Here is a 15,695-nt window from a genome sequence, read left to right as displayed (position 1 = left end):
AATAAAAAAGTTACGGCTCTCAGAAGAAGGGAAGAAAAAAAACAAACAAAAAAAAACGGAAAATCGGGGTGAAGGAGTTAAATTTTGAGTACTATAATACTATGACAAAATTTTATGAAGTCAATATGAATAACAAAACTGATAGCTGTCAGTGAATGGCACTCAGCAATACGTCTGGCACATGTACATGGAAAGAACACATTAAACTCCGGGGGGGCATCATTTTACTGCAAGGGGTGTATGTAATTATACTCCAGGAGGCGGTTATATCACAATAAGTTAGTGTATGAATATACTCAAAAAGGGGATAATGATTATACAGTAGTCAAAGAGATGGGGGACATTATTCTATGATTACAATCTAGTGGGGGAGGGGGCATTATTATATGATTATAATCTAGGGAAGGGGCTTAAATTCTGATTATATGAAAAGGGAATAGTGTAACTAAGGAGGTGTAGGTAGGTTTAAACAATGATGGGTGTCAGTGACTATACTGCAATGTAGCTCCTATGTGGGTCATTCATACACACTTCACCTCTTGCAGTAAAATGACCCCCCCCCAACTCCAGGAACAAAATATACACCACTTGCAATAAAATGTCCCTGTCTCCACCTTTCATGTACAGCTATATATAGTTATTCCCCCTTACTAATAGGTCTGTTTTGGAGTTACTTGGAGAGCACTGTAGCCCCCTCTACACCCCCCTCCCCCTGCCCTGCCGAGTGACCTTACTCTCACAGCTGACATCCCGCGGGTCCTTCTATCACAGCCTGCATCTCTCATGGACGGTCCAGGCTCTCGCTGCATCCACAGCAGCAGGATGGCCGTGACACATCAGAGATGATGAATTTCCTGCCCCCACAATCCTCTCAGGCAGATAACAGCCGCGACAGAGAGGAAACACGCAGCGAGGGAGCTGAAAATCAAAATGACATCTGTCTCCCTGCACCGCCCTCCTGTGGAGCTTGGTGGACGGCACCCTGTGCAACTGCACTACTCACATATAGATAAAGCCAGCTATGATCATGTGGGCCGCCAACACAGGAAGCCAAAGACAGATGGTGGTGGGGGGCCCCCTTGGAGGCTCTTGTGGTGGGGGCCCCGGGGCGGGAGCCCCGCCTGCCCTGCCTATAATCCAGCCCTGGATACGATGGATCCGTCACATCAGTTTTTTCCAGCCGTTTCTTCCATTTTTCGACGGATCTGTTGTGATACTGCGCATGCTCAGTTTAAAAAACGCAATCGTCATTGGATTCCATCATATGATGGATGACGCCGGATCCGGCGCCCATAGGCTTCCAATATATAACATGCCGGACAGCGCCGGATCTGGCGAGGTCCGGTTTTTTACCGTTGTCAAAAAACGTTCCATGCTGCGTCCTTTCCGGCAGCCAGATGAAGAAATTTCGCCAGATCCGGCAGACGCCACATGCAATGCAAGGCCATCCGGCACAATCCGGCGCAAATACAAGTCAATGGGGAATAAAACGGTTCCGGCGCCGGATCCTTTTTATCCGCATTTTATCGGATTGTGCATGACAGCAAAAACCGGATGTGTGAAAGCAGCCTGACTAATTCCTCTATGTCTGATAAGGTAGGAGGTCTCTGAAGATGTAGTGTTACAATGAATAAAACTCTTGTGTGCCACATGAAACATTCAGCCTACATGTTTCTCTTTTCACGCTTATGAATACAAAGTAATCCATCATATTGTAAACCAATTCTAATATTTTATGACCCCCAAATGAAATGTCTGCAAATAGCACAGAATATCAAGCAGCTCAAGGACATATAAAGTTCCCACAATATATCATTTAATAAAAACTGAAAAAAAAACAACAACCTCATGGAGATTAATAAGTAACATATGGAATCATAAGAACACAGACATAACCCATCAAAGCTGTCTGTTTGTATAAGTAGCAGAGCGGCAGTGGCTGCCTGGCTAAGTGAATGGATGTGTAGGGCTGTCCTGGCAGCTCAGCACCGCCCTCTGGTGGAGCTTTAATAAAAGGTGTAAGGCTGCGGAGCAGAGCTCATTCAGGTCTGTGTAGGATGTGAAGACACTCATCCAGTGGTGTATGTCCTGGGGAATCATCAAACTGCTAGCATGTGAAAAACTCAAGGAGTAGTTATTGATAAATCCAGGTAAGTGTTTTCAGTTTGTCAGTCTCATTGTACATCACAATTTGAGGATTTTGCATTTATCTACATTTAAAATTATTTGAAGTGTAGCTTGTAGCATGCATATATGGTGTAAGGATTGTGATGTCCGAGATAGCGGTAATAGTAGTTATAGTATAGTGATAATTCTGAAATATGATGGTCTGAACAATTTAATAATAATAATAATTTTATTCATTTATATAGCGCTATTAATTCCACAGCGCTTTTCATACATTGGCAATTTACCCCTTTGCAAACTAATTTCTTTGGATGTGTACAGAAATACATATATTTTATTATTTTATAATACTTATATATTAATCTAGTGCAACATGTGTATATATATATATATATATATATATATATATATATATATATATACATACAAGAGATATAGATGTATATGTATCTTGTTACAAATACATGTATATATGTGTGTGTGTGATTATATATATATATATATATATATATATATATATATGCACACACTTATATGTATATACATAGGTAATGAAGAAATGTATCAAAGTCTGACATGTGCATAAACACCAGAGCAGCCACTGTTTTGAAACACCAGACTTGACAGTTACATATTAGTCTACAAATTTTGGGGACACTTAATATAAAGGCTACAAAGGGGTCATGATGAGGCTGCACATTATACCTCTGTTGTTGCTCGTGCCGTTTTAATGAATATCTACTAACAACTTTATACAGCTGATAATGTTGATTGAGTCCCCGCAGTCATAGCAAAAGAATTTTATTCGATCAGACTGATAAAAAAACTGTTGAATGATGGAAAATACAGAAAGGGATATAAATTTGTCCAGAAACTTTTCTGTACAACACATAAGAAATCAATGCATGAATCATATATATTTACCTTGTGCTGTGCTTCACAAATATTAATTTACCTTTATCGCTGTGAATATATACACACACACACACACACACACACACACATTATATCCACATATGTTCTATCTGTCCATGTCAGCACTTAAATTCTTAGTTAGATTTGGGTGAAAACCCTCTAAAAAAAACCCCACAACATTTTTTGCACAGCTATGTAAACTTACAACCTCATCAACTAGAAATATATGTTCCCTCGATCTCTTTATTAAAGACCAAGATCCCATATCCCAAGACATTCTCAGTCTTTGCTTCTTGGGGTCTATAATGAGTGATCCAGAAAGCTTGTCCTGGTGTAGCACATATGCATATGACTGCTTTGGAGTAAATACACATTTTAGTTTAATACTTGATTGAAAAAAGAGAAGGTATAAATACAGCTTTGCACAGTTCAATTGAGGACTTTGTAGCTTTGTTCTTTGTGCAGATATGATGCATTTTTCCACTTTGTTCTTTCTGCAGGTGTCTGGACCAAAATATACAATAGCAATTTGCTTATTGCATTTTTGCATTTATTTTTACATTTTTGTATATGTTTTTGTTGCAGATTTTATTCATTGTTTTTTAAAAAAAATAAAAAGTAAAAATTAAAATGAAATAAAAATTCAATGCATAAATGCTAGGATTCTGCAGTTACAGGGGTTGTTTGGTTTTGTATTGAAAGTCTGCAGTTATTCTATGTGACTGCAGACTTCTGAATCCTTACAGCGTGCACACCACTCACTGTCAGGATTTTCTGGTGTTGCCTGAGGCCACATAACTTCAAGTATGCCAATTTACATGCTTACATCCACTTACCAACTATACATGCTCAATCTCAATCAATTCACTTGTATAGCGCGAGGAAAAGCATGACTAGCTAGCATGTCATGCCATATATGCAAATTGCACACATGGGGTCACATGACTCCCATACTCACCTCTAACATTGGAGAATCCCGACAGTGTGCCGTGTACACGCTTTAAGTATTCAGAAGTCTTCAGTCGCAAAGTGATAGCAGAATTTCACCACAAGACTGGAAAATCCCTTTAACCCCTTCAAGACGTTTGACGTAAATTTATGTCATGGTCCAATAGAGGTTTACGACCTATGACATAAACTTGCATGATGGCGATCGCATGGGTGCAGGAGCTTGGCATAAGTTATAGCCGCTCAGTCCCTGGCTGCTTACCCTGTAAATCTTGTGATCAATAGCGATTGAATTATTTAGGGGCTGGGAGAGGGAGTGCACACCCTCTCCCACACTATAGAGACCACTGTGGATTGATCATGGGGGTCCGGTCATTGCCATGGCACCCAAGGTAGGGATGATCATTACATTACGAAGACCTCTGGGTCAGCCAGCTACAGCAAGTATCTTAAGCGCCCTTTTCACGCAGCGACATCGCTAGCGATGTCGCTCGTGAATGCACCCGCCCCCGTCGTTTTTGCGTCACGGGCAAATCGCTGCCCATGGTGCACAATGTCGCTAGTACCCGTCACACGAACTTACCTTCCTAGCGACGTCGTTGTGGGCGGTGAACAGCCTCTTTTCTAAGGGGGCAGTTTGTGTGGCGTCACAGCGTTGTGACACGGCAGGCGTCCAATAGAAGCGGAGGGGCAGAGAGCAGCCGCATGAACATCACGCCCACCTCGTTGCCGGAGGACGCAGGTACGGTGTTGTTCGTCGTTCCTGGGGTGTCACACGTAGCGATGTGTGCTGCCTCAGGAATGACAAACAACCTGCATCCTAAATGAGCAACGACATTTGGGAAATGGACGACGTGTCAACAATCAACGATTTGGTAAGTATTTTGCATCATTAGTGGTCGCTCGTACGTGTCACACGCAACAACATCGCTAACGAGGCCGGATGTGCATCATGAATTCTGTGACCCCAACGTCATCTCGTTAGCGATTTCGTTGCGTGTAACGGAGCCTTTAGACCATGCAAGGAACAGGGCCTAAGACGCTTGTGTCAGTGTAAAACTGACATGTATAATGTATTGCAATACATTATCTCAGCGATCAGAGTAATAAAAGTTAATTTCCCATATAGGGACTAAGTAAAAAAGTGATAAAAGTGAAAAAAAGTGAAAAAAATTGTAAAAATAATCAGAAAATAAAAAACAAAAAAAAGAAAAATATTACACCAATAAATATGTGCATTTATGTAAAAACAAAAATATAAAAAAGTACACACATTTGTTATCACCACATTTTGAACAACCCGATCTATAAAACCGTTGCACTAGTTAACCCATTCAGTGAACACCGTAAAGAAAAACGGAGCAAAAACTATGTCATTTCATTATACAGCTTACAAAAAAGTGGAATAAAATGCTATCAAAAACTCATATGTAAATAAAAATGATTTTGATGAAAACTGCATCTTGTTCAACAAAAAACAAGCCATGATACAGCTGTGTCAGTAAAAAAAAAAATATAAAAGCTACAGCTCTCAGAATACAGCAATTCAAAAACGTTTTATTTTTGTAGAAAATTGTTTTTATGGTGTAAAAGTGGCAATTTTTTTTATAAAAACCCTACAATATAAATATCGCTGTATTCGTACTGATCTGAAGAATAAAATGGTCATCACTTTTACGACATGGTGAACGACGTAAGAAAAACGACAAAAAAAAAATAATTTCCTGAATTGCTATTTCTTCTTGATTCTGCCTCACAAAAAGCAGAATAGAAAGTGATCAAAAAATATTTTTGGCCCAAAATTGTACAAATAAAAGCTCCAACTCATCCCGTGAAAAACAAGCCCTCACATGGCTCTATTGGCAGGAAAATAAAAACTGTGACCTTCAAAATTCAGTGATGCAAAAAAACCTTTATTTTGTAAAAAAGTATTTTTTAGTATGATAGCAGCCAAACCTAAAAAAAAACTATTTACATCTGGTATCGATGTAATCATACTGACCTGAGAAATAAAGCCATCCTATCACTTATACCGCAAGGTGAACGACATAAAAAAATAGTAATAAAGCCAATTCTTCAACTACTGTTGATTTGTTTATTCTGCCGCCCAAAGATCGCTCGTCTCACATTTATCCTGTGTTCAAGGCTGAGCATTTAGGGTATGTTCACACATCAGATTTTTGCTGTGCGGCATAATCCCGCGCTTTGCGGGAAAAACGCATCCGTTTTTTTTTTGCCGCTGGGTGCGGTTTTTCCTCATAGACTTTTATTAGCGCCAGATTGGGCCGCATGTACTTGCGTTTGATCCGGTTTTTGCCGGATGCGGCAAAAATTGTCACTTCGGCGGCCGCACAGGATGCAGAGAGGAACGGTTTTTGCCAGCGGCAATAAATTGCATAGCGCCGGGTGCAGCGCTGTGCAGCATGGTGCATAATGAAAGTCTATGCGCGCCGGATACGGGGGCATGCCTCAAACGCCGGAAGCATGTATCGGATTCGGTTTTTACTTCTGAGCATGCCCAAAAGTGATATAAATTCATTGCTTGTCAGAAAGTCAATCACTCACTCACTCTCTCAAACCCTCTCACTCACTGATTCACTCACTCACTTACTGACTCATTCACTCACTCTCACCCACTCACCGATCAACGATGCGGCGCTGTGTGGCTGTCACAAAGCTCTGGCGGCCTCTCCTGATTTGAAAATGCCTGCCTCCCATTATTCAATCTCGCATTCACTGCTCACACGCCTCCACGCTGAGTGACAGCTGTCTCACTGCAACCAATCACAGCCGCCGGTGGGTGGGTCTATATCGTGCAGTAAATTAAATAAATAACTAATTAAAAAAAACATGTGCGGTCCCCCCCAATATTGATACCAGCCAAGATAAAGCCACATGGCTGAAGGCTGGTATTCTCAGGATGGGGAGCTCCACGTTATGGGGAGTCCCCAGCCTAAAAATATCAGCCAGCAGCCGCCTGGAATTGCCGCATCCATTAGATGCGACAGTTCCGGGACTCTAACCGGCTCATCCCCAATTGTCCTGGTGCGGTGGCAATTGGGGTAATAAGGGGTTAATCATGGTAGGCATCTATGAGCCACCCCCAATGATTAACCTGTAAGTGAAAGTAAATAAACACAAACACCCAAAAAAATACTTTATTTGGAATAAAAGACAAAAAAACACCCTCTTTCACCATTTTATTAAAATCCCCAAATACCCCTCCAGGTCAACCGTAATCCACAGAGGTCCCACAATGCTGTCAGCTCTGCTACATGAAGCTGACAGGAGCGGCAGTAGAACACAGCCGCTCTCTATCAGCTCCACGCAGCAACTGAAGTGAATCGCGCTGTCAGCGGTGACGTCACTGAGGTAGTGCTGGGGAGTGTGTGGTGATGATGTGTGCGGTAGTGCCGGTGTTTGTGCGGTGATGATGCGTGCGGTAGTGCCGGGGTGTGTGCGGTGATGATGCGTGCGGTAGTGCCGGGGTGTGTGCGGTGATGATGCGTGCGGTAGTGACTGCGTGTGCAGTGATGATGCGTGCAGTAGTGCCTGCATGTGTGGTGATGATGCGTGCGGTAATGCCTGCGTGTGCGGTGATGATGTGTGCGGGACTGCCTGCGTGTGCGGTGATGGTGGGGGCGGTAGTGCCGGTGTTTTTGCAGTGATGATGGGGTCTCTCTCAGCATAAAAAAAACGGATAATTTTTTTCCTGGATCCGTCGCATCAGTTTTTACATAATCTGAGACAGATCCGTTGCATCAGGCACAAACCGATTGGCCTGATTGGAAAAAACGGATGTGTGAACTTAGCCTTACATCGGAGATTATGTGTTGATTTCTGAAGATGTCATTCAGATACAATTCCCAACGAAAAATTCACTGTAATGAGGCAGAGGGAGTCACTTTAATTTCCCGTCTGACTTGTGGTCCAACTGTGTCCGCTTTTTACATGTCTTTTGAAGCATGCAAAAAAGTGCGGTCCACAAAAGTTTTGTGCACCTTTGAAAAGAAGGACACAGCTGAACAGAGGCCAAATAGAATCCGAAGTAACTCTGCTGCATCAATAGTGAATTAATCCGTCGGGGGTTTCACCTGAATCACACATTTCAGAGATGTAGATGGAAACGCCAGTGTATGTGCTTTGCATAGAGCACAGGATAAATGTGAACTGATCCAAAATGTTCTGTGCCCCAAATTTCAACCAAAATTGTCACAAAATAGCATTCAACTGTACCCACAGCACTCAGGTCACTCATCTGTTGACGGTAATATAGGTCGCTTCCACGTTACTGGTAGCACAAAGGCTCTGAAAAGCGCCATTGCCCCTCTCCCCTCAAAACAAGAAATCCAGCAAAATCTGCACTCTCAAATCCAAATACCCCTCTCGTTTCTCAGTCCCACAGTATGCCTGAACCATATTTAGCGTCCACATGTTCAGCATTTCTGTAGCGAGGAGAGCCTGCTTAATTTACGGCGTACGTGTCTCTAGAAGTACGAGCTGGGCACAATCTATGGACACTACAATGTACTGGGCACTACAATGGCAGATTCGCAACTTTCACTTAAAAACATGCATAGAATCAAAATCACCACTACCACTACATCTGTAAAATAAATTCATAGAGGGGTGTAAATTCCAAAATGGGATAATTTGAGGGGGGATTCTGCTCTTCTAGCAATTAGAGTCTTCGTATATGGAGTCCGCAAATGTCGCGGGCGGGGAGGGGACGCTGTGCTCACCACGCTCGGGTCCGGCGCTGCTGCTGCTTCGCTTGCTGCACGGTGGTGGCTCGAGCGGTGGGCCGGATCCCGGGGACTCGAGCGGCGCTCCTCGCCAGTGAGTGAAAAGGGGAATGGTTTTGGGGATTTATTGTCCGTGACGCCACCCACGGTTCTGGTGAGGTTGTGACACCACCACTGCTCTGGACTGGGATCCCGGGAGTAATGACAGGGAGCAGCTTGGATGTTGTCTTTCCCCTCCGTGGGTAGGGGGGTTGGTTGTCCCGGGGCCCGGTGAGGGAGGGATGGCAGGCGGGTTACGGGGCCTGGTGAGGTGCAGGGTCGCGGGGGCAGCGCGGTGCCGCACGGCACAGTGGTACTCACTCAGCCAATGATGAACACAAAGTCTCCGGTAAAACAAACGGCTGGATGGACGGGTCCCACAGACGGCTGCGGTGGTTCTTCTCCCGGTAGGTTGGCGGTGACTGCCTTTCCCTGCACCTTTGTTTTGTTCTCGGTTCTGGTGTTTTCCCACCGGTAACCCGCTCCCCAGCTTGGATGGATGCTGAGGGAGCCCCTTTTGCCCGCAGGCTCTGGCCCTGGGAACTGTAGCCTTGGCGGTGACTGTATTTCCCTTCAAGGTTTGAGCTGTTGCCTTCATTCGGGTCTTGACTGCTGGGAAACCCTGGAGGTTCCCTTCACTAACGGATTTTACCGGTTTTACGGCGACTCCTAGCCTGGTCGGGGTCCGTAAGCCCTGCCGAATGGTGCTGGCTTCTCTTCGCTCCCCGATCTGGTACCGGCGGCCACCGCCCATCCCCGGTCCTTACAGTTTACGTCAATCAGCCCCTCCTGCAGATGGTCACCACCGTCTGCCAACCTTGCTGTATGTGCCCGGTCCACGCACCCGGACACCGTCAGTCTCCTCCGCTACCACTTCACTCCTCAAACTCCAAACTGATCTGACTTCCTTTTCCCGCCTCCAGGACTGTGAACTCCTCGGTGGGTGGGGCCAACCGCCTGGCTCCACCCCCTGGTGTGGACATCATCCCCTGGAGGGAGGCAACAAGGATTTCTGTTTGACCTAGATGTGCCTAGCCGGGGTGTGGGGTGTGTTGTTGCAGTACCTGTGATGTCCTGGCTTGTCTAGGGCGCCACATTCCCCCTTAGTAAAATGCAGACCATCCGCGGGCTGCCCGTCCATCACCGGTTTTATTTTTGTTAACTGCAAAACATGTAAAAATCACAACATTTCACAATGGTACGGCTTCCGCTCTTCTTCCACCCAAACAACCTGGCCCTGATGCTGCCCCTAAGAAGTGGGCAGCACCCCTTGACCCCAGTCCAGAACCAAGCTGCCCGAGCGGGTACTGTCTCTTTCAGGGTCCCGCGTCCATGGGGACCCCTGAACCCCCCGGAGGATCGCCACCGGTTACGGTAGTGGCGGGCCTGGGCCATCCCTTTCCTCCAGGCCCATCCTCCCAAATCAGCCTCTCCGGAGGCAGTAACGGATTAAGCCAACAATTATTTACATTCCACTAGTTTGTGGTTGCCCTGCAAGTTCTCGGGCTTGTCCGTAAGAAGTCCCTTACGCAACGGTTGCAGAAAGTCCCTACGGTGACTAGTTGCCGGCAACGGCCGGTTCAATCACGGTTTCAATCAGATAAACTTCGATTGATCAATCTTATCATTCAAACTTCTATCTGTACTGGTGGTCCCAACGGGGACAACTTGCAGCGGGGCTCCACTGACTTCACTGTTCACTTTCGTCCTCCTTACCTGGCCCTGGGTGGAAGAACACGGGTACCAGCCCCTCCAGCGCATAGCAGGCGCGACGAGGAAGGGCCGCCCGGTATCCGTTATTTCCGCTCCGGGGGATGTAAGTGGCCTCCATGCCATACAGGGCGATGACTCCCTCGTCTTCCTCCGAAACAGACTCTGTGTCAGGTCCGGAGTCACTATCATCTGTCCCTGCGCCAGGCGGGTTGCCGCCAGCTGCCGCAGTCTCCGGGCTCACCACTCTTTCGGCTACCGTTTCGAGGGGGTGTATGTCAGACGGACCAGCAGCAGCGGGGTGCACGGGCAGGGAAGACGGAGGCGGCATGGGGGCCAGGGGTAGACCGGGTCCCTCAGCCGCAACGGCCGGTCCCTCAGGGACACAGGGGCGTGGGTCACTCACCAGCTCCTCCATCATGGCCTCCATTCCGTACACCTTGGCGACCGCAGCTACCTCCTCCACCTCCGCGGTCCACTGCTCCATCAGCAGACATATCTGACTCCGGTAGTGCCGGCAGATCCCCGCCGTTCGGGCCCTGAGCCATGCCTCTGTTTCGGGCACCGGCTCCATAACCTCTGCGTAGCTGGACGGGGCGGACATGTTGGTACCGGTACTTTCCAGGAACCAGCAGATCGCAGAGTCCTGGTGTCCCTGCTTCCACAACCGCGAGCTACATGCAGACGCCATCCGTCCCCCTTAGTCTTTTTCCGGCTCCTCCTCTACAGGGGCGGGGTTTCGGCTTTCGCGCCTCCACTGCTCGAGGAGACGCTCGAGCGGGGACTTTTCGCGCCCAAAATGGCGGCTTCTCAAAATTTTCGGCCGGACACCTCCGGCGGTCACAAGGCACACCTCTACCAGACGTCAGAGCGGTAAGATCCTGTTCGTGATGCCAAGTTGTCGCGGGCGGGGAGGGGACGCTGCGCTCACCACGCTCGGGTCCGGCGCTGCTGCTTCACTTGCTGCACAGTGGTGGCTCGAGCGGTGGGCCGGATCCCGGGGACTCGAGCGGCGCTCATCGCCCGTGAGTGAAAAGGGGAATGGTTTTGGGGATTTATTGTCCGTGACGCCACCCACGGTTGTGGTGAGGTTGTGACACCACCGCTGCTCTGGACGGGGATCCCGGGAGCGATGACAGGGAGCAGCTTGGATGTTGTCTTTCCCCTCCGTGGGTAGGGGGGTTGGTTGTCCCGGGGCCCGGTGAGGGAGGGATGGCAGGCGGGTTACGGGGCCTGGTGAGGTGCAGGGTTGCGGGGGCAGCGCGGTGCCACACGGCACAGTGGTACTCACTCAGCCAATGATGAACACAAAGTCTCCGGTAAAACAAACGGCTGGATGGACGGGTCCCACAGACGGCTGCGGTGATTCTTCTCCCGGTAGGTTGGCGGTAACTGCCTTTCCCTGCACCTGTGTTATGTTCTCGGTTCTGGTGGCTTCCCACCGGTAACCCGCTCCCCAGCTTGGATGGATGCTGAGGGAGCCCCTTTTGCCCGCAGGCTCTGGCCCTGGGAACTGTAGCCTTGGCGGTGATTTCCCTTCACGGTTTGAGCTGTTGCCTTCAATAGGGTCTTGACTGCTGGGAAACCCCGGAGGTTCCCTTCTCTAACGGATTTGACCGGTTTTACGGCGACTCCTAGACTGGTCGGGGTCCGTAGGCCCTGTCGAATGGTGCTGGCTTCTCTTCGCTCCCCGATCCGGTACTGGCGAGCCACCGCCCGTCCCCGGTCTTTACGGTTCACGTCAATCAGCCCCTCCTGCAGACGGTCACCACCGTCTGCCAACCTTGCTGTATGTGCCCGGGCCACGCACCCGGACACTGTCAGTCTCCTCCGCTACCACTTCACTCCTCAAACTCCAAACTGATCTGACTTCCTTTTCCCGCCTCCAGGACTGTGAACTCCTCGGTGGGTGGGGCCAACTGCCTGGCTCCACCCCCTGGTGTGGACATCATCCCCTGGAGGGAGGCAACAAGGATTTCTGTTTGACCTAGATGTGCCTAGCCGGGGTGTGGGGTGTGTTGTTGCAGTACCTGTGACGTCCTGGCTTGTCCAGGGCACCACACAAACTATAGTATGAACATTTGTTCTCAAAAAGTCAAATAGCGCTCATTTCCTCCTGAGTCTTGTCCTGTAGTTAAGAAGTCCTTAACAGCCATGTGGGGTATTGCCACATTCAGCAGAAATTGTGTGACAAATTTTGGTTACATTTTTACCCATTTTCCTGTGTGAAAATGTAATATCTTTGGCTAAAACAAAACTTTCGTGGTAAAAAAAATTTTGTTCACTACCCAATGGTAAAACATTATATGACAATGGTGGTGTCAATATGACCACTACAACCTTGAATGAATTCACAGAGGTGTAGTTTATAAAATGAGATCACTTATGGAGAGTTCTACTGTTCTGGTACTTCAGGGGCTCTGCCAATATGATATGGCACCCAGACACCATAACAGCAAAATCTGCACTACAACATGACACTTTTTACCTTCTAAGCTTTGCACTGTGGGCAAAAGTAGTTTTTGACCACATATTGGGTATTGGCATACTCAGGAGAAATTGCGTAATGTATTTTATCATCCATTTTCTTCCATTACCCTTTTGAAAATTAAACACTTTTACCCATAGCAATATTTTAGTTTAAAAAAAAAATTGAAATTTAATTTACTCAGCCCACTATTATACAATTCTGTGAATCGCTTGAGGGTTGAAAATGCTCACTATTTCCCTAGATGAGAGGAGTAGTTTTCAAAATGGGGTGACTTATAGGGGTTTCTGCTGTTTTGACATGTCAAGGACTCTTCAAATGTTACATGGCGTCCACAATCTATTCCAAAGTTTCTAGCACCAACACGGCAGGACGGATAAGCAAAGTCACTAACAAGGCAGATGGCATGGCCAGGGCAGGATGGGCAGGCAGAGTCTCTAGTACTAACAGGACAGGCAGAGTCCAGGTACAGGCAGGACTAGACTGGAACCAGATGCCAACAGAGAGGACGGGCTGGCAGCCAGGTACCGGCAGGACAGGCTGGACCGAGGTGCCAACAGGGAGGATGGGCTGGAAACCAGGTACGGGCAGGACAGGATTGGAACCAGGTGTCAACAGGCAGTATGGGCTGGTAGCCAGGAGGACAGGCTGGACCCAGGTGCCAACAGACAAGACAGGCTGGGAACCAACTACAGGCAGGACAGGCTGGACCCAGGTGCCAACAGGCAGGACAGGCTGGGAACCAGGTATGCACGGGACAGGTTGGATACAGGACAGGATGAGACCAGATGGGACAGGCAGGAACAGGATGGAACAGGACCAGACGGGACAGGTGACCTGACAACTGACTAGACAGAATAAACTGACTAGCAAAATCTATGGTGTTGAACAGGCAACCCCCCCTAGTTGGAGATTGCCTTATATACCCAGTGCCTCTCCATGATATGTTGAGAGGCACTTCCTGAGAGCTGCTCCCTGGACCTTTAAGAGAGGGGCAGTGGCGCTTGCGCACTCCCTAGGAGTGCGCCTGTAGGACTTATGCTGCCCCCGTGTCAGCAGCTGGGCTGCTCGGATCCGGATCCGCGGTGGCTCGGGGGGCGTCTGGACACGGGGGTCATGCGGCCACTCAAATGATGGGGGTATTTGCAAGGGATTGTGGTTAGAGTTTATGATGTCACCCGTGGTGTGTGGTAATGTGGAGTACCACCGCTGCAGTTGGGAGTACCTGGGGGCGATGGAGTGGGGCAGCCAGGTGTTAGAACCCTCCACAGCTAGGGGGGATGCCCCGGGACTCGGTGATGGTGTTCGGGGAGTGCCATGGGGAGTGAAGGGGGTCACTTGCGTACTCACTCAGTCCAGTAAACTGACACTGTCAACCAGATAAACCAAAGTTCTGGATACCGCTGCCGCCGAGGGGAGCTAGTACGGGTCCCGTCCCCAATGGTGCTGCCTGGTGATCTGTGACCTTCCTCCTGGCTCTAAGTTCACTTCTCTGTTGGTAGCGGTAGTATGGAACTAGTCAGGTCCCGCTCTCCAGTATGGCTAACTGTGGGAGCTTGCTCTCAGGGCTCACGCTTGGGATTTTCTGGACCGTTTTTGTTGAAAGTCCTATCCCGCTCGTTGCGCTAGTACCCCGATTTTGGAGCGGGTGGAGAGCGGATCTTGAAGGATCCATTCTCGCCGGGTAAATTGTCAGGTTGCCTGAAGCTACTCCCTGACCTAGGGTCCATGTACCCCGTTGTGCCCTGGTCCCAACCCGGTGATGGTGCAAGGCCACCGGCTGTCCTCCTCGATAGTTCCGTGCCCCTTGCCATGATCCCCTGCGACCGGGGGTCCAGCTCCCACTAGGTCCAGACCACCGTCTGCTACCTAGGTGCTTCTAAGGAGCCCTGCTCCTGACCTCCTCTATCCTTCACTTCCAACTCTCTACTCTCCTACTTCTGACACTCCTGACCTCCCCTAACCAAACCCCCAAGTGGGCGACCCTATTCCCCTCAGGCCGTCCACTGGTGTGTCTGGTGGGTGTGTTTGCAGAGTGTACCTTAGGACTTTAATCAGCTGATTTAGGCAACAACATGTTGTTGGGGACCCACAACCAACGAGGAGGCGGACATTGCATGGGAGGGCAAATTGCATAATACCCTGGGATGACCCGATAGTCCAGGAGCATCACACACAGACTCCTGGAGGCGGGTGGTAGAGGAACCCATGTGGAGCAGCGAGCAGAGATGCCAGACAACAAGGGAGCTGGCTACGGCGGTGACTCAGTGTGCATGCCTGCAAGAGGGGAGAGGCAGGGATGCAGCATTTCAAAGAGCTGCTACTTATTTGGTGATGACTAGTGATGGGGGCACCCGGACTGTAAAAGCCCAGATATGTGCGACTTTAGTAGAACCCGAGCGCTGGACTCAGGAGTTCTCAGGGAACTCCAGGTAATGATCTGAATCCAGCCACCGAGGTATTAAAAAAAAAAAAAAAGAATAAGAATGAAGGAAGCATTCTATACTTACCGATCCACGCACGGCTGTAACTCTGCATGAAGATAATGAGTAAGGGCCGCTTTACACGCTGCGATATCGCTAGCAATTGCTAGCGATGTCGAGCGTGACAGCACCCGCCCTCGTTGTACGGCCGATATGTGGTGATCGCTGCCGTAGCGAACATTATACACATACCTGTTCAGCGACGTCGCTGTGACTGCCGAACAATCCCTCCCTCAAGGG

General features: G+C 48.4%; 1 protein-coding gene across 1 annotated transcript in view; it reads left to right on the top strand.

Moving 5' to 3' along the window:
* Positions 1-2,061: 2,061 nt before the first annotated feature.
* NMUR1 (neuromedin U receptor 1) overlaps positions 2,062-15,695 on the top strand; it is a 218,331-nt gene continuing 204,697 nt past the window's right edge. Inside the window, exon 1 of the mRNA XM_075338491.1 lies at positions 2,062-2,150. The gene's annotated coding sequence lies outside the window, so the exon portion shown is untranslated. The remainder of the gene's footprint in view (positions 2,151-15,695) is intronic.

The sequence above is a fragment of the Anomaloglossus baeobatrachus genome, chromosome 3 (assembly GCF_048569485.1).
Source record: "Anomaloglossus baeobatrachus isolate aAnoBae1 chromosome 3, aAnoBae1.hap1, whole genome shotgun sequence".
In the NCBI taxonomy this organism is placed as follows: Eukaryota; Metazoa; Chordata; class Amphibia; order Anura; family Aromobatidae; genus Anomaloglossus; species Anomaloglossus baeobatrachus.
This window is presented reverse-complemented; position numbering and strand designations above follow the sequence as displayed.